The sequence below is a fragment of the Wyeomyia smithii genome, chromosome 2 (genome assembly GCF_029784165.1).
Source record: "Wyeomyia smithii strain HCP4-BCI-WySm-NY-G18 chromosome 2, ASM2978416v1, whole genome shotgun sequence".
In the NCBI taxonomy this organism is placed as follows: domain Eukaryota; kingdom Metazoa; phylum Arthropoda; class Insecta; order Diptera; family Culicidae; genus Wyeomyia; species Wyeomyia smithii.
This window is the reverse complement of record NC_073695.1, coordinates 244,489,898-244,511,030: the sequence shown is the minus strand read 5'-3', so window position 1 is coordinate 244,511,030 and position 21,133 is coordinate 244,489,898. Positions and strand designations below refer to the sequence as shown.

General features: G+C 38.6%; 1 protein-coding gene across 4 annotated transcripts in view; it reads left to right on the top strand.

Annotated features, from left to right (window-relative positions):
- Positions 1-21,133, top strand: part of LOC129725249 (putative uncharacterized protein DDB_G0277255) — a 331,367-nt gene that overhangs the window by 179,402 nt on the left and 130,832 nt on the right. The gene's annotated exons all lie outside the window — the stretch shown is intronic.

Below are 21,133 nucleotides of genomic sequence, written 5' to 3'. Positions count from 1 at the left end.
AGTATCTAAACATGGAAATCTGAAAAGTGAAATGTTATGCCAAATCGAAATCGAATCGAAAATTTGAAAAATACGAGAGACGAAAAGTGAAAAGCTGTTATGGCAAAAAATATGCTACCGTTGAGGTCAAAAAGTCAAAAAATTGAAAGGCTAATAGCCGCAAACGATAGTAAGATAAAAAACTAAAAAATAATAAAATGTAATTTGATAGATAACAGCAATCAGCAAATGGATTCTAAAAACCGAAAGTAAAACAGTCAAAATAGCGTAGAGTCTGAAAGTGGAAAAATTATAAAAATCATGAAGCCCCAAATACACAAAATGACAAAGAGTCGGATAGTAAAATCAACGTAGGCTGAAGAATTGAAAAGTGAAAATTTGGAATAAGGCGTCGTACACAAATTACGTAACGCATGAAGGGTGGGAGGGAACACTTTTCAGAAAGGCATTTCTTGACAACTTTTCTTCATTTCTTGTCATTATCATAGATATAACGATTTATTAAATAATCGCGTGTGAGTTGTGTTGTAAAGCCACGACTGCACAGTTAACGAAAAACTATTGCTTTGAGAGTGGCCTCAAGAGATATGTTTGAAGCAAATTTATCCTTCACAATCAAACAAGCACTACAATTCTTTACAAACGCTAAGATTACGATAGACTATCTTATAATACTAATTAAATAATTTTAGGAAAAAAATGTGGTGACCCTAGAATGATTGAAAGTGGCATATAGGGTCGACTTACGGTTTATGAATATCATCCCGAATCTGGGAATGCTCCTACAGGTTGCTTCTGGATTTGGTCATTTATGGCTGTTTCCCAGATCGGATGTTGCCACCTAGGTTTTCAAAATAGCGTCTGGAGTCGATTTCCGGTTTTCCAGCTTTCTTTCGGTTTCGAAAATATTCATATTAAGCAGTATTTGACCATTTTTTGAATTTTTCCTGGAACCGGAAGTCGACATCTTGAATTTAAATAGGCCGCAAATGGGGGTGCCATTTTGAATCGTTTCATTGTGACCACATCATTTCCAAAGTTGTTCCATTAGTGTTGAATAAAAGTTATTCCTATTGATCATTGTCAAATACAACAATGCAAGCTATGTAACAAACAGCCTTATGTAGTGTTAGGTCGGCTGGCTTTGCGCACAACTTCACTGGTGAAGGAAGTGCCGCTGCACCTACCGCTGACGATGCTACCACCACTACAGCTACAGCTACCGCTGTTGGTACCCAATGATATTAACTCTTCAATTGAGTACTTAATTTGACCTCAAAAGGACAATTTTTTGCTCAATTCAATATCGGATATGATGCTGATCGCATCTCTGTGCTATTCCTGATATTGGGAATAAGGAAACACTCTTCTGATGACACAGTGAAAAGCGGTTTTCACTTCGGCTTTGATAGCTTACATTCCAAAAACGGTTGTGTGTTGCCAAAACACGGCAGAGCTTTTAACTGAAGAATGTTACTGGCCAATGCACCTACCACTGACGCTTCAACAAATTTTTACTAGAGGTAGAAGAAGATTCGCTGCACTGCTGCTATCCGCTGCCGCTACTTCTGCTACCCGCCATCAAGGTTTGAGCAAAGACAGACTCTCATACAGCCAAAAAGAGCATGCTCAATTTACTATGTTCAACAAGACTTGAAAATTTTCAAAAGAGCAATAGTTCGTATAATCAAATTACATTTTTGTTGCATTTTGACGGAATCGATTCCAATCAATTGCCGCAAGAACGAAGGAAATCCATTGAAAACTAACCATCTTATTAGTATTTGAAATTGGACAATAAGGAAATTTTTGAAAAAAAAAAATATATTAGCTTAGTATAGTAAGGCGACATCTCACTAATGCACTAATGCCTTTCGATGTCTGGTCTGCAAATCCTAATGAGGTAGTTAATTTCATACGAAATCCAGTGCCAAATTGGGAGAAAGGGTGCAACATGACAACGACGATCACTTCCGAGTCATTCCATGCTACCTCGCACATCGATGCTGATCGACCATTTCCGATTTCGCTAAAAACTTTTTACAATTGTTCCTTTTTGATAAAGAAGTCATTTTATGATATCAGTCCTTTATGTAGACTCGCGACTGCTGCTTCAAAAGGGTCCATTCAAAAAGGGGACTGATAGATAAAAATTTCTATATCAGAAAAACGGCTTGTTTGATTGAGATGGTGTCTTCTGCAAAATTGTAGGTAAAAAAATTGCGGTTCTAGAAAAATATACACTCTGTAAAAAAACAATTTTCTGTGCCGAATATAACAAATTGTCACAAAATATCAAATATCTCAAAAAATACCTTTTTCAAAAATCTGTTTTTTTACACATTGAAGATGACAATATGTACTACTATTTGTCAAAATTTGGTGATGGTAAAATGAAAAACAAGAATATTTTAAACGTTTGAGTATTTTGACATTTTCACTCAGAGCTTTTTTTTCTAGCTACACATAACAGTGTTGAAATTTATCACTAAGAGCATGATACCAATCCTACGCGCTGTTTTTGTACCATAATCGACCATTTTCATACTAGTCCTGCCGTGTTGAAATTGAATGTGCGTAAGCCATCAGCGAACCCTGTTATTAGATGGTTGTAAAATAAGACGAACACACAAGGTCGAGTAAATCCAGATTTAGAGAACCGGAGGCTGAGAGATTGCGCAGAGACAGGCTTCGCTATAAGTCTTGCGCCTGAGACAGCCCACGCCAGGGGTGAAGATTATCACTCGCGTTAATTTTTTTTCGAAAGCCGATAGCTCACTTAATAAGCACAATTCTGAACAACTATGTATGACGAAATTGAAGTTCTCAAGTAGTACCACAACATTGTCGAAAAAAGTATTGCTCGTACTCAAACACCGGAGCTGTGAGAGGACATTTTGGCGCATTATCGCGATAATTATCACGATTGCGATAATTATCGCGATAATTTTCTTAAATCTGCTCTCACGGCTCCGGTGTTTGAGTACGAGCAATACTTTCTTCGACAAAGTTGTACCACTACTTGAGGACTTCAAGCTCGTCATACAAAGTTGTTTAAAAATGTGAATATCAAATGAGCTATCGGCTTGTGTAAAAAATGAGCGTCAGCGATAATTTCCATCCGTGGACTACACGCTACTTCGAAAATTTTTAACAGTCACCATTTTGAATAGGCCTTTTCGAAGCAATCGCGAGTTGAGAAACTGATATCGTAAAGTGACCTCTTTATCAAAAGAAACAACTGTGAAAAGATTCAGCGAAATCAGAAATGACATGCCAAAAAAAAATTTTTTTACCTATTTGCCATGGAATGCCTTTTCCATCAATAGCAATATGTCTGCCACGAGTACCTAGACTGTAGGAGAGGTATACCACAAAAGATTAAAATAATCGTTGCAGTGGTCCAAATCTTACAAAAAAAGGCGTAATCTCAACGATCAACGAGATGTTATCTAAAAGAAAAATATCAGCAAGCCTTGATAGTTCTTATAAAAGTGACTCTCAGATAAAGTCGAATACCTTGGAGTTATTCTTGACAAAAAACAAAGCAGGCTATAGATAAAGCTACAAACACTCTATAAATAAAATTTTTGGTGAACAATGCATGGGGACTCAAACGCAGAATGATCCACTAGATTCATTCGACTACTGTGAGACCCAGAACTACTTATGCTTCATTGGCCTGGTGGACAAAAACGAGAGAGAAAGATACAAGATAAGCTGAAAAAACTACAACAGCTATCAACTCTCTCGATAACGGGTGCAATGAGAAGCACACCTACCACGGCATTGGAAACTCTAATTTTTCATTCTAAAAGCTATTCGTATCAATCCCCTAGTAATCAACAATGAAGACTGGATGGATAAAAGATACAATTTTGAAGGACGATTTCGAATTTTTTAACCTGAGCGTGATGCTTGAGAACGCAGAGTGGGAGCTGGAGTAACAGGCCCAGGAATAGACCTATCAATTCGAAAGGGCCAATGAATGGCCAACTGTCTTCCCACAAAGTTTTATTGAATTCTGAGAGGGTGCTGCCAGCCCTTCTGTCGAATTGGCGCGAAATCCTTCCAAGTCGAACAGTGAAAAATTAAAATAATAAGTTAAGGAAGTGAAGTACTCAAACTCGTAAAGAGTCGTGTCGTATAGTCAAAATGCTGAAGGCTAAACATTATAAGCTGCATCTATTCAGCGTAAAACGTAACGTAAAATAAGTCGAAACATCAAACGGTATAAATTTAAACGAAATTGTTGAAATTCTGCCAGTAAATTGAATCGTTGAAAAGTCAATAAGTAGAAAACAGAAAACTAAATAATTCGGCCAATCAAAGAATTCATGGAGAAACACTAAAAACTTTAATAGTTTGAATGTCAAAAATTCTATAAATTTTTGAAATAGAAGATGTGAAAAGGAGAAAAATCAACAGAGTTTGAATCAAAGAATGAAATGCACAAAATATTAAAAAGTCAAAATCCTAAGTTGAAAATTTAAAAAAAAACCAAAATTCTAAAAAATATTAAATGCGAGACATTGGAATTCTGCAAACTTTTAAAGTCAATAAAACATTAAGTTAGAATGTTGAAAAATAGACCAAAATTTGAAAGTTGATGACCAAGAGCTTATTCGAAAAGTCTGAAAGTCAAACATTGGAGCTTTTATTTCAAAAGATAAATGTTAAATTTCGAAGAGAACAAAGCTTAACCCTGTAATCGTGAAGCTTACCCTATAAAGGAGAAACATTGAAAATCCCAAAAAGACACAAACAATGGAATGTCGAATGCCAAAAAGCAGCTAAATTTGGGCAATTTTAAAAACAGAAAAGAAAGTCTAAAGTAGAGGTAAAAGTTGGAAAGCTAAAGAAATAAAAAAAAATTGAAAAAGTTTATAACTAAAACTTTGTGAGAAAAAGCTCAGAAACTGATAAAATAGAATTGATTAAAATTTGAACATAAGAAACATTAAAGTTCAGAAAGCTATAAAATCCAAAACAAAATCAGTCAAATGGTCAGATTAAGGAAGTGGAATACCCAAAATAACAAAAATTTGGATAGTCAAAACGATAACAAAATAATGAAAGGTCCAAGTTATTAAAAAAATTTCGGAACGCAAAAGATTCCGTGGAAATTGTACCAGTACTTTTCTAAGGCTAGTTGTTGGAAGCAGAATTAAAGCAGAATTTTTAAAACTTTTCTGTCAAAAATTAGATGTCGAAAGGAAAAAAAATTGATGAATATTATCATGAATATGTTGCTGATGTCAGTTCGTGGGGAAGTCAGATTCGATCATTGTAGTGCAATTAAGAATCAAATAATTTCATCATTCAGATGGAAGTCTTTTGTTAGGTTTGATCCATGAGGCAAATTTTACAACCAGCCGAGGAAAAGTTCAACCTTCGAATCCCTCGCTTTGGTCAAGCGTCGTATCGTTTTCAACCGATTTTCCAGCGATTTGCCGTGTCAGGATTTGTAATTCATTCGGCTGCTTTCGAGATCTTAAATATTGCCAAAAGCCGTGGAAGCAGCGGTCGATCCACAGAGCGAAAACACGGATGGTCAGCGGAGCTCATTTGAATAAAGTCACTCTCCTCCGTTTCATTTTGGCATTCAATTTCAGTTAGCGGTGGTGATGGTGTGCTTTTTTTCCCTACCTCCATCAGGTAGGAAGTCTCATGCCACGGGCACGCAGCTGACTTTGAGCGCTGCTTCCCGGAGATTGCGGCATGCAAATTTCTCCTTCAAATCGGGTCCGTCGGTTGATTATTCCAGCCTCCAGCACCGGAGTCAGTGGCCGCTTGCATAAGCAGGAAGGGCGAAATAATCGGATAAATAAACTGATATTTATTTGCTAACTCTAGTTTATTTATGATTTAGCATATTGCATTATTTTGCAATTTCACTCACCGTCATCAGATCAGCACTCGGCGCAAAGAAGGCTAAACGGAATGGAAGGAAAATGCCGTTTTCGTTTGATTTAACGTTCTCGTGTACAGATTTATTGACTTATTACCGAGTCGAAATCGAAGTGCATCGGGGACCGAAACGACGGCAGTGACGGAGATGACGGCAATGGCGATGACGACAACGACAACGACGACTCCAGCGAATGCGTAATGAGACCAAAGTGCTTGCAGACTGCTGCTGCTGCTTCTGCTTCTGCTACAGATGAAATTTAAATACGTTTTTATTATCATCTGCAGTCGGAACCGAAAGTTGCTGCTGCTGTTTAATTTTAATGAATGCATAATGCCGTTCGAATGTTTAAGTACAAATTCATAATTTATGCTCAATTAATTCAATTACGTTGGAACGAAAGTTTTGCTGCCTCCAGAAAGGACGCTTTTCCTGGAACATTTATTGCGATGCGGCAGACTGACTGGCAGATGAGTTCTGCTGCAATTTCACCGGCTGCCAACGGTTTTGTTTTCTCTCTTCTTTTTCTTAATTCCTTCTGGATGCTCGTGAATCATGTAATCTTTGAATATCCTAATCTCATCAGCTTCTCACCGATCAAATAGTTCTCCACTCACGGTGGTTCTTTTGGCGTTGTTATGAACCAAAGTACACTATTTAATTTTGAATATTAACTGATTCGATGATGATGGTCTAATACTAATTCAAATGCGATTTCAATCGTATGCATATTAGTGGAATTTTTTCCTTCGAAATAATGGTTAGAAGACTGGTTGACTTAGACTAGTCAGGCACTCACCAGTCAAAATCTATCTCCTCGCAAAACGATCTGCATTTGCAGCACATAGCTAATTCCGTTATCGCTCCCTCTCCTGCCAGCCTCATTCCCGCCGAGTCAACCATCGAAAGCGACAATTCAACTGCATTTTCTTATAATAGCAAATTAGTCCATCTATATGCAGTCGATGGTGGCCAAATCTGCCCGAAGGCACTAAAACGTCCTAATACCAGCAGGCATAGCCACATTGTTCGGTCCGATCCAGGCAAGAAGCCTCCATAATAATGCGCACGTGTTTTCCAACATCCAGCAGTCGTCCTCGTCGTCATCATCATCATCCTCGTTGTCGTCGTCGTCGTCGTCCTCGAAGGTATCCAGCCGTCGCTATTTACACTTCTAGTCCATGTTGAACTGTTGCCCTCTTCCGTCCAGTGCAAGTGTTCGAGAGTCGATGCAATCAATTTGGAATTAGTACTGGTGCTGTTGTGCCTTTCGCTATTTTTCTCCTCCAGCTTCTTCTCACGAACTTTCCTCATCCATTCAATTCGATACAATTATAAATGTACATAATTTTGACTAGTTTTCAGTTCCTGAAAGTCAACCCCACCAGGTGGGGTTAGTACTGCGATGGGGCTGCACACATCAGGAAAAGGACGACCTTCTTTCGCAGCTTTCGTTCTCCGCTCCGTTCCGTCTGTCCAATCGTCCGTGAAGAGACTAGAAAATTCATCCTGTGTGTTCCGTACACATATAATGAATAAACAACCGCTCCAATGCACTCACCGCGTGGCCAGCAGTACCGCTTCTCCACCAAACCCCTCTTGAGCCATCACTCGATGTCCACCTGGTGTGATATCGAACGAGAAACACTGGCGCGGGTTCGGTGGGAAGCGGGTATGGTTGGCTTCTTCGGAGAACTGCACCCCCTCTACTTGGAACTCGGAACGGGCTCTGGCCGATTGACGGTGCATTTGATCCTGATTTCCACCAGTCAACCACCCACCAGAAATGGAAACTTAGGGCACAACGGTTCGTACGAACGAAGGACAACAGCCTTGCTTCTCCAGAAACAGTGTGTCGTAGGTAGAATAGTGTTGCCAGTATCGTTTTTTTTTTCAGACTTATCACAATCTGATTTGTTGGTTACTTTTTGACTTAATTTTCTACTTTTTACATATTTTTGTGTTTTCAAGCTTTCCTATTTTCTTGACTGTTGAAATGTTTCAGACATTTATTGACTTTTTCACGGTTTGACTTATTGACTGTGGCTCCCTTTACTCTGTTTATTTATTTTGAATTTTTTACTTTTATACTTTCAAGACTTTTTGACTTTGATATGTTTTTTTTTGTTAGTGAATTTTTCGACTTTCGGGAAGTTTACCTTATTTATTATTTTCTCATGTTTTTACTTTTCTGACTTATTTCACTTTTTTTTTTTAAAATAAGTCATTATCATCAGTTTTTTACGCTTTTGACATTTTTTTTTTCGTTTGACTTTCTAACTTTACAGACTGGATTTTTTGGACTTGCTAAGTTTTTTTCTTTTAGAGGTTCTAGATTTTTAATTTTTTTAGATTAAACCATAAATCTATATGTTATTAAATTATTCATCTAATTTGCTTCTTTGATTATTTCATTTTTCTCAACTTTTTGGCTTCTTTTTACTGTTTTAACTCTTTTGATTTTTTGATATTTGATTCTTTCAATCAATTGTTTGGCTCTTAACTTCATTAGGTGTTTTGGTCTATTCACTACTGACATGTTTTATTTTTTCATTTTCTATTACCTTCAAGACTGTTCCAGTATTTTTCGACTTTTTATTATTTTTTCATATTGTGTTATTTATAGCTTTTCACGTCTAATTTGACTTCTTTCCTTTTTCGACATTTTTGATTCATTGCCAATGATTGCAGTTTTTTTTTAACAGGAGGGGGAATGTTTGTAATAATTTATTCATGTACTAATATCTATTCAAAATTAATATTGTGTGTTCTACCACAAATGGTGACATTTCAACACTATTATATATATATATATATATATATATATATATATATATATATATATATATATATATATATATATATATATATATATATATATATATATATATATATATATATATATATATATATATATATATATATATATATATATATATATATTTATATATTTTTTTTTTTTTTTTTTTTTTTTTTGTTTCAGGTGAAGGGGAAATTTGCATCCAAACCCCTGAGGTGACCAACCTCAGGGAGTGTGGGGTTGGTTTGAATCAGTGACCGGACCCACTAAAACCCCTTCAGTCTCCAGCCCATAATACTCCCCGGGACCACCGCTAGGTATTGCTTCGGGGAGCGGCTTTTGTGCTCTGTGCACCCTCTTGGTTCTTTAGGTCTTTTTGCTAACTTAGCTAACTAACCTGGAGACTGGCCGTTAGCTAACACTGGCGTGTCGGTGGTCAACCTGTCGCCTGTTTTGCAATACAAAAACTATTTGAGAGGCGGCTGTACAAACCGCCCTCCAAATGTTTGGGTCTTTACACATCCTCCGAACTAGGTTGTCCGGAGTGGTGTCTGGCCCGCTCACTACCATCATGTCGCTCCGCGCATGCACAAAACGAGGGCACACGAAGAAGACATGCTCAGCAGTCTCTTCCGCTTCCGCGCACTCGGGACACATGGGGGACCCCGCATGCCCGAATCTGTGTAGATACTGCCTAAAGCAACCATGGCCTGACAGAATCTGTGTCAGATGGAAGTTCACTTCTCCATGGCGCCTCCCGACCCATCCGGATACATCCGGAATAAGTCGATGCGTCCATCTGCCCTTCGCGGAATTGGACCACTCCTGCTGCCATCTGATCATCGAGAATGATTTTCTGGTACCTCGTATGCCCCTTGTGTCACGTTGATCGACGCATTCTACGTCCTCCTTAATGGCTATGCTGAAAGGCATCATGCCGGACAGGACGCAGATTGCGTCGTATGACACAGTTCGATACGCGCTCGCAACCCTCAGGCACATGAACCTGTAGGTACTTTCCAACTTACTCCGATGTTTACTAGTACCTAGTGCTTTGGACCACACTGGCCCGCCGTATCTCAGTATGGACGAAGTCACGCTAGCTAGATGTTTCCGCCTGCTGCCGTACACTGCTGAGCTATTGGACATCATGCGAGATAATGCTGCAATAGCCATTGAAGCCCTCTTACAGGCATATTCGACATGGCTCCCGAAGGCGAGCTTGTCATCGATCATCACCCAGTAGCTTCAGGGAGCGCTTAGAGGCGATGATGCAATTCCCGACACTGATCAACGCCTGTTGCTTCGACTTGCGGTTATTGACAACTGAAATCTCCGTCTTATGATGCGCCAGCTCCAGTTTTTTGGAGCGCATCCAGTCCTCGACGACGCTTATAGAGTGCGAAGCCGTCAACTCAACCTCCTCGATCGACTCGCCGTAGACCTCAAGTGTGATGTCGTCCGCAAACCCAACGATCACAACCCCCTTGGGGGAGCTTTAGTTTCAGCACTTCATCGTACATGATATTCCACAGTATCGGGCCCAGGATGGAACCTTGTGGAACCCCTGCGGAAATTGGGACACATTTTTGACCCTCGTCTGTGCTGTAAACTAGCATAATAATTTTCCAGAATCCTGTATAAAGACACCGGAATGTCTAGTTTCCGAAGCGAGTGGGCTATGGAATCCCAGCTAACACTATTGAACGCATTTTTCACGTCCAACGTGACGATTGCGCAATAGCGAATGCCCCATCTTTTACGCTGGAGTGCTACCTCTGCTGTTTTGGTGACGGACAGAATAGCATCCACCGTAGACTTGCCTTTTCGGAAGCCGAACTGGTTACTCGACAGACCGTTTGCACTTTCGGTGTACCTAACCAGTCTATTGAGAATAACCTTCTCGAGCACCTTACCCGCCGTATCGAGCAGACATATCGGTCTGTATGCCTACGGGTCACCAGGTGGTTTCCCTGTCTTCGGCAATTAGACCAGCTTCTGTCGCTTCCATCTCTCTGGGAATGTACAGTCATCCAGGCACTTCTGCATGACTTCCCGGAATAGTCTGGGGGCCTCTTTGATGGCCTTCTTCACAGCCAGATTCGGAATCCCATCCAATCCCGGTGCCTTGCTCTCCTTCAGGGAGTTGGCGATCGCGATGAGTTCCTCATTCGTAACCGTTTCGGCCCCTCTGCCTCAGCACGGCTAACGCCGTCACTCATATATTGGGTGTACGGCAGGTTGGCCGACCACCTCTAGTCTGAGTTTGAGATACTGGAACGTCGGTGAAGTGACTCGCCAGCCGGAGGCCAAGGATTTGGCTCGTGGCGTGGAAAGAGTCCCTCTATGATCCGCTCAAGCATCGCTGGTGATTTTTCTGCGGGCGCCATCGCACCCTTAGTCTTGGCCATCACCATCCTATAGGCGTTACCCCACGGGTTAGTGTTGGCACTAGCGCACAGTCTTTCGAAGCACGCATGTTTACTAGCTATTATTGCTCTCTTAAGCGCCGCTCTTGCGCAACTGAATGCCCCTCGACGGTCTTCCCTTCCTTCGTCGGTTCGCGCACGTTGAATCCTTCTTCTCGCTTGAAGACACCCTCTGCGGAGGTCCGCTATCGCGTCGGTCCACCAGTAGACTGGTGGCCTTCCATGCCTAGGCTGGCGGTTCCTAGGCATAGTGGCGTCGCACGCCCGCGAAAGTAATGCAACAAGTTGATCAGCGCTCAGGTTACGAGTTCTGCTCGCCTCGTGTTCTAGTCTAATTGCTTCCGCAAATACCTCTTCGTTGAAGTGTGATATCCTCCACCCGCGAGGAGCTGGAGTGTTAATTCTACTCGCCACATGCGGTCTCGTTTTACAGTCTACGCTATAACAGACCTCCAGATGGTTGCTATGAGTGTAGCCATCGTCTACCCTCCAGTTCGTGATCAATCCTGGACTACAGAATGTCACATCGATGATCGACTCCGCGCCGTTTCTACTGAAGGTGCTCTTCAAGCCGACGTTGGCCAGATCTATGTTGAGCTTCGCCAAAGCCTCCAACAAGATACGGCCTCTCTGGTTTGTGCGTCGACTTCCCCACTCAGTTGCCCATGCGTTGAAGTCGCCCGCCACTACCAACGGTGATAGACCGATCAGCTCCCCGGTGGCTCGGTCGATCATCCTTGCGAACTGCTCGGTAGACCAACGAGGCGGAGCATAGCAGCTGCAGTAGTACACTCCGTTCACCTTGGCAACCGCGTATCCTTCGTTTGAAGTTGACACTATCTCTTGAATCGGGAACCTGCTCGTCGTCCATATTGCCTCCATACCGGACCCGTCCGAAATCCAGTTACCGTTTCCGGAAGGAATTCGGTAGGGGTCCGAGATTATGGCGATGTCCGACAACGACTCAGTGACTGCTTGGTATAGCAGTTGCTGAGCCGCGAAGCAGTGCTTCAAATTTAGCTGTGTCACTCTCACGCCCGTGGCTTGCTAGTCGGCTTACCGGCCGTGCACCTCGGGCCTCCCATTATGTGCTTTGCGTCTCGCTCCCCGGCGCACGCCAAGCACTTCGGGGGCTCTCCGCAGTCTTTGCTTTTGTGGCCTGCAGCACCGCACCGCCTGCATAGGGAGCTCCTGTCAGGCCCCTTGCAGCTAAAGGACTTGTGTCCTTGCTCGAAGCATCGAAAGCAGACCTCCGGCGGCTGGTAGATGCTGAGTGGGCACATTGACATTGAGTTTGCGTCTACTGACGGAAGCCTGACAGTGGCGGTCTGGGTTCCTACTGGGCCTTTGCGCAGTCGAACTGCCTCTGGTGCCACAACCACTTCGCACTGCTCCTTGAGGGCATCCACGACTTCGCATGCCTCGGTGACTTCGTCCAGGTATTTAAGTTGTAGGGTTACCTGCGACGTGAGTGCCCGAACCTGCACTCTATCTCCAAGCGCCTCTTGGGCCAATGCCCTGGGCCCTTGTTTCTGGCTTTCTTGCGGAGCTCGACGATCATTTCATCCTTGCGGGATCGGCGGATGCTACGCACATCTGCCCCCAGATCTTTGAGCTTCGCATCGCCTCTCATTGCCTTAAGGACTTCCGAGTACTTTGACTCTTCTGTCTTAAGGATGAGTGCGTCGCCCTTATTTTTAACTTTCTTCGTCGCAGGATTTGTAACCGGGTGCTACTCCTTCCCGGAACCGTTACCCACGGGTTACCGGGAGCTTTCTGCCACTTGGCTGCCACCGTGGGCGTTGCTTGCGCCACTCCTACACCGGTCTGAGGGCTGTTTGCGATTAAACGCTTCTTGGTGCCCCCGGGGGCCGTCTCTCCCGGGGACTGTCGCGTTCGTTTGGCAGCTGGTCCTGCCGCGCAAACCGCCGCAAACGTGCTGGCGTCCGTTTGGACCGACTTCGTCGCCAGCTCGGTCACCTTCGTCTCCTCTTTCTCCGCAGCCGCAGCTTTCATTTCGAGCTCGGCATGCACCTTTTACGCAGCATCGACGGAGGACCGAAGCATGTAGAGGGCCTGCTTCAAGTACTTCGTTGTATTGCTGCGACTTTTCGCAAACTCGATTATAGCTGCTCAGGCAGGGCCACTACCCTCGGTAGCGTGTCCCGCTGTCTTCCTACCGCCTTTAATAGCTGTGGACCAGCCACCGCGATGTCTTGCGTAGATCCGGTAGGCGTACTGCCTTTACCGTCTTCGCAGGCGACCTTCACTCCATCCGTCTCCACTTTTCTAGGCGGAGACCGCTGGATGCCACCTCGCGCAAATGGGTTTTCCAACCCATCTGCCCCCATCTCCAGAGTTTTGTTTTGTATATATATATATATATATATATATATATATATATATATATATATATATATATATATATATATATATATATATATATATATATATATATATATATATATATATATATATATATATATATATATATATATATATATATATATATATATATATATATATATATATATATATATATATATATATATATATTTGTAAGCTTTTTTATATTATTGAATGTTATTAGCTATCGCAGTTAAGTTAATGTAATTGTACTTAAAACTATCTTACTGACTATAAAGTGAGCTAATCGTTGCAATTGAGGATTGCAACGATTTTTGTCGGAATTTGTTGAAAATTTGGCTTGACATATTTTCTAATGTTTCTACATTAGTGAGCCTATGTAGCTCGTTTGTGCTAAACCAGGGAGGACGCTTCAAAGTCATTTTCAAAAGTTTATTCTGAATCCTTTGAAGTGTCTTCTTCCTGGTTGCACAACAACTTGTCCAGATGGGAACTTCATATAACATTGCTGGCCTAAAAATTTGTTTGTAAATTAACAGTTTATTCTTGAGACAAAGTCTAGAATTCCTGTTGATAAGAGGATATAAACATTTGATATACTTATTGCACTTTGACTATATTTTCAATGTGCTCCTTGAAAGTTAGATTCTTATCATAAATTAGCCCTAAGTATTTAACTTGATCAGACCAATTTAAGACCACACCGTTCATCCTTATAACGTGGTTATGGGTGGGTTTGAGAAATGAAACTCTTGGCTTATGAGGAAAAATAATAAACTGTGTTTTAGAAGCATTAGGGGAAATCTTCCATTTCTGCAAGTATAAAGAAAATATATATAAACTTTTTTGTAGCCGACTGCATATAACACGAAGGCTTTTTCCTTTAGCGGAAATGCTTGTATCGTCACAAAACAGAGATTTCTCACAACCTGGTGGTAAATCAGGAAGATCAGAAGTAAAAATGTTATATAAGACTGAGCCCAAGATACTCCCCTGAGGCACACCAGCTCTAACAGGCAATCTATTAGATTTACCATTTAGATAGTTAACCTGTAGAGTGCGGTCAGTTAAATAACTTTGTATCATTTTTGTGAGGTAAAGCGGAAAACTGAAATTTGACATTTTAGCTATTAAACCTTTATGCCGAACACTGTCGAATGCCTTTTCTATATCTAGAAGAGCAGCTCCAGTTGAATAGCCTTCAGATTTATTAGTTCGAATCATATTTGTTACTCTAAGTAACTGATGAGTAGTGGAATGCCCATGGCGAAAACTAAACTGCTCATTTGCAAAAATTGAGTTCTCATTAATATGTATTATCATTCTATTGAGAATTATTCTTCCAAAAAGTTTGCTAATAGAGGAAAGTAAACTAATTGGTCGATAACTTGATGCCTCAGCTGGATTCTTTTCGGGTTTTAAAATTGGAGTGACTTTGGCATTTTTCCATTTCGTAGGAAAATGTGCTAGTTCAAAGCATCTGTTAAAAATTTTTACCAAGAAATTTAAAGAGTTTTCGGGAAGTCTTTTGATGAGGATATAGAAAATCCCATCATCTCCTCGTGCTTTCATGTTTTTGAATTTTTTGAGAATGGTTCGCACCTCATTCAAGTTTGTCTCCAATACATCTTCGGAAAGAAATTCTTGGGTGGTGATCTGAACATACTTTTGGTTTACTTCATTTTCAATAGGACTTACTACGTTCAAATTGGAGTTATGAACGCTCTCAAACTGCTGAGCAAGTTTTTGAGATTTTTGTTCATTCGTTAGAAAAATGTAATCACCATATTTGAGGACTGGAATGGGCTTCGAAGGTTTCTTGAGAACTTTCGAAAGTGTCCAGAAAGGTTTTGAATAAGGTTTTAGTTGTTCAACTTCTCTCATGAAATTCTCATTTCGCAAGAGAGTGAATCTATGTTTAATTTCCTTTTGTAGTTCTTGAAAAATAATTTTCAAAGCAGGATCACGAGATCTTTGGTATTGACGTCTCCGTATGTTCTTCAAACGTATAAGAAGTTGAAGCTCATTGTCAATGATTGGTTTAATAAATTTCACTCTAGCCTTAGGAACTGATAAGTTTCGGGCATTAGGTATTAAACTGCACAAATCATTCAATGCTCCGTCAATGTCAGCACTGTTTTGTAGAACAATATCACAATTCAAGCTTTCTTCGATCGTGGTACGATATCGATCCCAATTGGCCTTGTGCTAATTAAACACAAATCTTGTGGAATTTGAAATAATTTCACGGGATATGGAAATGATATGGAATATGATCAGAATCAAAATCAGCATGAGTTAACAAATCACTGCATAAATGACTTTGATTTGTTAATACCAAATCAATTGTGGATGGATTCCTAACAAAAGAAAAACATGTAGGAGCATTTGGAAATAAAACTGCATAAAGCCAGCCGAGTAATCGTTAAACATTATTTTTCCATTGGAATTGCTTTGTGCATTTTTCCACGATCGATGCATTAAAATCACCGATGATAAAAAACTTAGATTTATTTCTCGTGAGTTTTTGTAAATCTCCCTTAAAATGATTTTTCTGCTCACCAGTGCATTGAAAAGGTAAATACACGGCTGCTATAAATAAAATACCAATATCTGTTTCGATTTCAATTTCAATTTCCAAGCTTTCAATAACCTTCGTTTCAAGATGGGGCATAACACGATGTTTTATTCGACGGTGGATAACTATTGCAACTCCAGCACCGGCAACATCAATTCTATCGAACCTGTGAACTATTTAGTTGGGGTTTCTTTTTAGTTCAATGTTAGGCTTTAAAAGCGTTTCAGTCACAACTGCAATATGCACACCATGGACTGTTAAAAAATTAAAAAATTCATCAATATTAGTTGTAAATTTTATACCTTCTTGAACAGCCTCGTACATCGAGTTACAGTTCAAAAAAACGAACATTAGCTGCATGGATTATTGTAGGTAGTCAATCTTCTCGGGGGTTGGACTACCTAAATCAATACTGGCTAACTTTTCAGCACCAAACAAGAAAGGCTTGTTGCTGTTTGAATTTGAAATATTACCTGAAAGAACACTAGCATATGAAATGTTTGGTGGTGCCTGAACTATTAGTGGTCTCTTTCACGGGGCAGATATCTTTCGTGTGACTAGTGTCACCACAAATCATACATTTTGCTGCCATATGGCAGTTTCGAGTTCCATGACCATAGGCTTGACAATTCCGACATTGAGTAAGATTATGGATTTCTCCATGTCTCTTGAAGTTTTCCCACTTTATTCGCACGTTGAATAAAACACGTGCTTTTTCCAAACATTTCAAATTATTTACTTTGGTACGATCAAAATGTACTAAGTAATTTTCCTGGTGAATTCCAGTTTGATTAATTTTGGCATTTGCCTTTCGTTTCATCAAAATTACTTGGTTGGGGGCAAAACCAAGTGATTCTGACAAACAATCTTTAATTTCCTCAATAGTTTGGTCATTTGAAAGACCTTTCAAAACAGCCTTAAACGGTCTCTCGTTTTTGGCATCAAAAGAATAAAATTTATACATCTTTTCAGTCAAATACTGTAAAAGATGTTTATGGCCATCAAGAGATTCAGCCAAAATACGAATTTCGCCTTGGCGGCCAATTTGAAAATTAACTTTCACATCCGACAGAAACGATGAAAGCTCTAATCGAAATGCTTTGAAATTTGCTACAAATACTACTTACTACTTTACACTATGTATACTTTGAACATCACTTTTGAAGTTAAATTTGTTAAAAATTTTACAACGATACCTTTATGCCGTCAGTTTTAGGCTACTTTTGGAATATATCACAGCGAAAATTATGTTTTTCTTGGATTCAACGAGCATGAGCTGAACACCAAAAACGGATCATCGGTGGTTAGTTACAGGACGAGAATAACTTTCCAGTTCCAGTAGATGCTGAAGTGGATTGAGATGATAGCTTTTTCGATAAAAAAAAGTTTGAAAAGTAAAGCAGATGTGAAAAGTACATACTATTTCAAGCATTTTCCCCATAAAAAGCACGAAACCCATAAAATGTCGAATGTTTCAGTTATGCGATCATAGGCAGTTCATTTAACATATGATTATTGTGTATTTTCAACTTTTTTCACATATTGGACATTTTTAACCTATTTGATTTTTCCCTTATAGTCTTCTCTAATTTTATAATTTTATTCTTCATTTCGTAACGTTATATCGAAGCACAAAAAAAATATTTTTTCAATGATGCAAAATTCTTGGTGGTTGCTCAAAGGTGCGCAAAAACTCATTTCTCTTCACCTAGTAGTATATACATAATAAGTCACAAAACATTAAAAAATTTTACGTTACTTATTGGTTTCAAACTAACTAAAAACATTTGATCAGAAAATTATACACCCCAAAAATAATTGTTGTATTTGCTTTAATTTTAAGATATTTGGAAAAATTACGTTATATCGAGGTTGCCTTATATGAGGTATGACTGCATTGACTACTTAACTTTTAAAATTTTGTGACGGTCTCTTTGATTTTCTGACTTTATGAATTATTATTGTTTGTGGTGTTCGACTTTTTGACTTTACACTTCCTAACTGTTCTATGTTTGGTTTTTTCAACTCTTTAACTGTTTTATTTCCTGACATTCGGAATTTTTCAATTCGTGAGTTTTTGATTTTTTGTTTCTCGGTTTTTTTCACTTATTGATTTTTAAATATTTCAAGTTTTTAGAGTCCTATTTTGTTTTACTTTGTTCTTCGGATTTTTAGACTTAATGTTAACAATTTTGGACTTCTTTTTAATTGTTTTTTCCTTATAGATTTTTTGACTATTTTACATGTACCACTATTTACCAATTATGTCTGTTGACAATTTAGACTACTTTTTCATTTTAAATTTTTTTCTCTCTTCTTTTGGCTTTTTTGATTGGCTTCATTTTAATGACTTTTGTGATATGTTTAATTTTTTTGACTTTTTGCTGTTTTTGACGTTTTGGTTGTTTGATTTTCTGGTGTTTTATTTTTTCTAATTGACTTCTTACGTTTTTTTGATTTTGGATCGTTAGATATTGGGTTTTTGACCTTTTAAATTTTCGTTGATTTCTTGACCCCTTAAATTTTTTGATTTTTAATTTCGAGATATTTTAATATTGTTTACTCTTTCGCTTTAGTTTTCTTTTTTCTTCTTACTATTTATTTTTCTCTATTTTAATTTTTTTTAACTTATTCACATTTCTGACACAAGCGTGTATTTTGCACCACTTGATATTTTTGTTTACGCCTTTTTTGATATTATTGTTGTTTCTTTTGTGACATTTTTGCCGTTTTTTCTGGTTTCAACTGCTAGATATTTGGTTCAATTAACTGTTTTTGAATTTTAACTTTTTTACTCTTTGACTTTGAGCTCTTCTAACTGGTCTCGAGGTACGATGCTGGCCTAACAAGCCAGTCGTCGTATGTTCGAATCCAGTTGCGGGAGAGACTGTTGGTGTCAGTAGGACCGTAGCGCTAGCCCCGCAATTGTCCTGTACACTTAACAGTCGGCTGCGAAGTCTGTGTATAGTAAACAAAAGGTCGAGCTCCGATACGGAATGTAGCACCAAGGCTTTACGTTACTCTTTGACTATTTCGAACTTGCGGTTCACCAGTTTTGTACTTCTTTTACTTCAATTTAATCTTTATTGCTCCTTTTAATTTTGTAACATGTGTGACTCGATTTTTCTACTGTTTTGACTTTTACCTTTCGCTTCTATGATATTTTGAATTTCTAACTTTGTGAGAGTTTAGTTTTTTGTGACACCGTGATTTTTTGAACTCTTGGTTTTTCGGACTTTTCAACATTTTTGTATTCATTTTTTATATTTGCTTTCTTGACTTTTCTTTAGTTTTTTTACTTTTATTTTACTACTGGACTTTTTTAAGTTTTTATTTTTATCAACGTTTTTGAGTTTTTCGGTTTTCGGACTTAATTTACTTTTTGACATTTTCGCTTTTTAAACTCCTAACTTTTTTAATATCATCGACAGTTTCAAAATGTTTAATTTATTTCACTTTTTAGATCCTTTCTTGTACTTTTTTGGCACCAAGATTTTTCTAAGACTCCTTTAACTATTTTGAATGTTTTGCCTATTGACATTTTCAATTCATTATCGTTATGACCGCTGTGTATTTTCTGACTTGTTTAACTTTTTGAACGATTATATCTCATGTGATATCTGCACAAATTCGTCTTTTCTGACTTTTTGGCTTATTGATTTCATGTTTTGTTACATTTTTCTCGTCTGACCTTGCAGATGATTCGGCTTGTTGATTATTTAGCGTCTTGATTTTCTTAATTTTTCGTATTTCGTCTTTCACTTTTTGAGTTTTTGACCTTCTGACGTTTTTACTTTTCGACTTTTCGGTTTTGCACTTATCGACTGGTTTACGTTTTGATTTTTTCAATTTGTAATTATTATTTTCGACTTTGATTTTGATTTTTCGTTTCTTGCCTTTTTTCCTGCGCTCCAATTTTTTGACTTTGTTAATTTTCTTTAGTTCTGTTGACTCCTATGGCATTTTTTTGGCTCTTTTGGCATTTTTGATTTTAGGATTTTTTTTACAATTTCAAATTCCCTCTATTTTAATTTACTGTTTTGTCCGTGTTGTTTTCCTGAATTTATTTGTAACTGATATGACTGAGATTTTACTGTTTTACTTTCGTATTTTTATTCAATGTTCTTTTTTTTTATTATCTGGCTTCTGCTTTTAAAACTGTTTTGACCCTTTCAAGGATTTATATCCTTAAATATTTTTAGTTTTGCTTCGACATTATAAATTTTATTTATTTGTTTTTGGTTTATTGGATTTTTTTTTTGATGTTTTTACTGAATAACTTTTCAGACTTATTTGATTTTCTGTATCTCTTTTGCTGTTTAATCTCTTTCGTCGTTGATTTCGATTACTTTCGATACCTGTAATTTTTTTTAACATATTTTTACTTTTTTTCATTTCTTGAACTTTATGATTTTTTGACTTTTTTGAGTTTCAATTTTTCGTCTAATCAACTGTTTTGGTCTTTACTTTATGGATTTTTTCGTGACTTTTACTTTTTTATCATGTCTTAGTTTTTTTTATTTCTATGACTCTATTACCATTTTCTATCTCTTCCGCTTTATAGACTTTTTTTCTATTATTTTATCGACAATTTCATTTCTTCTAATTTCTTCATCTCTCTAGACTATTTTGATTTTTCATAACTCTCCTGACGTTCCTAATTTGGTTTTGAACACGATTATCCGGAGAAAATGGTTATAACGTAACATTTGTCTTCCGGGTCATTGTGAGGTTCGGGATTGTTCATAATTGTGGCGTTACAAGCTCCGTTCCACTTATGCAGTTCGTTTTTGGCCGCTTACTCGTCGTTCCTTCAACCAACTCTTACTCAATAACCTCCAAAAGCAAGGTATTATGGTTTTTTGTTGCCAATGAGGACAACAGCTATTGGTAAACCGGTTTCGGATTTCTGGCAGGAACATATTCCGGTAGTCTAATGGCCATGATCATTGCAGTACTTAGAACCGCAAGCATGCCTGTCCCGGTTCTGTTCCGGATACTCTCGGATGATTGAACCAAAACTCATGAAGCGAAATTAATAACGACTT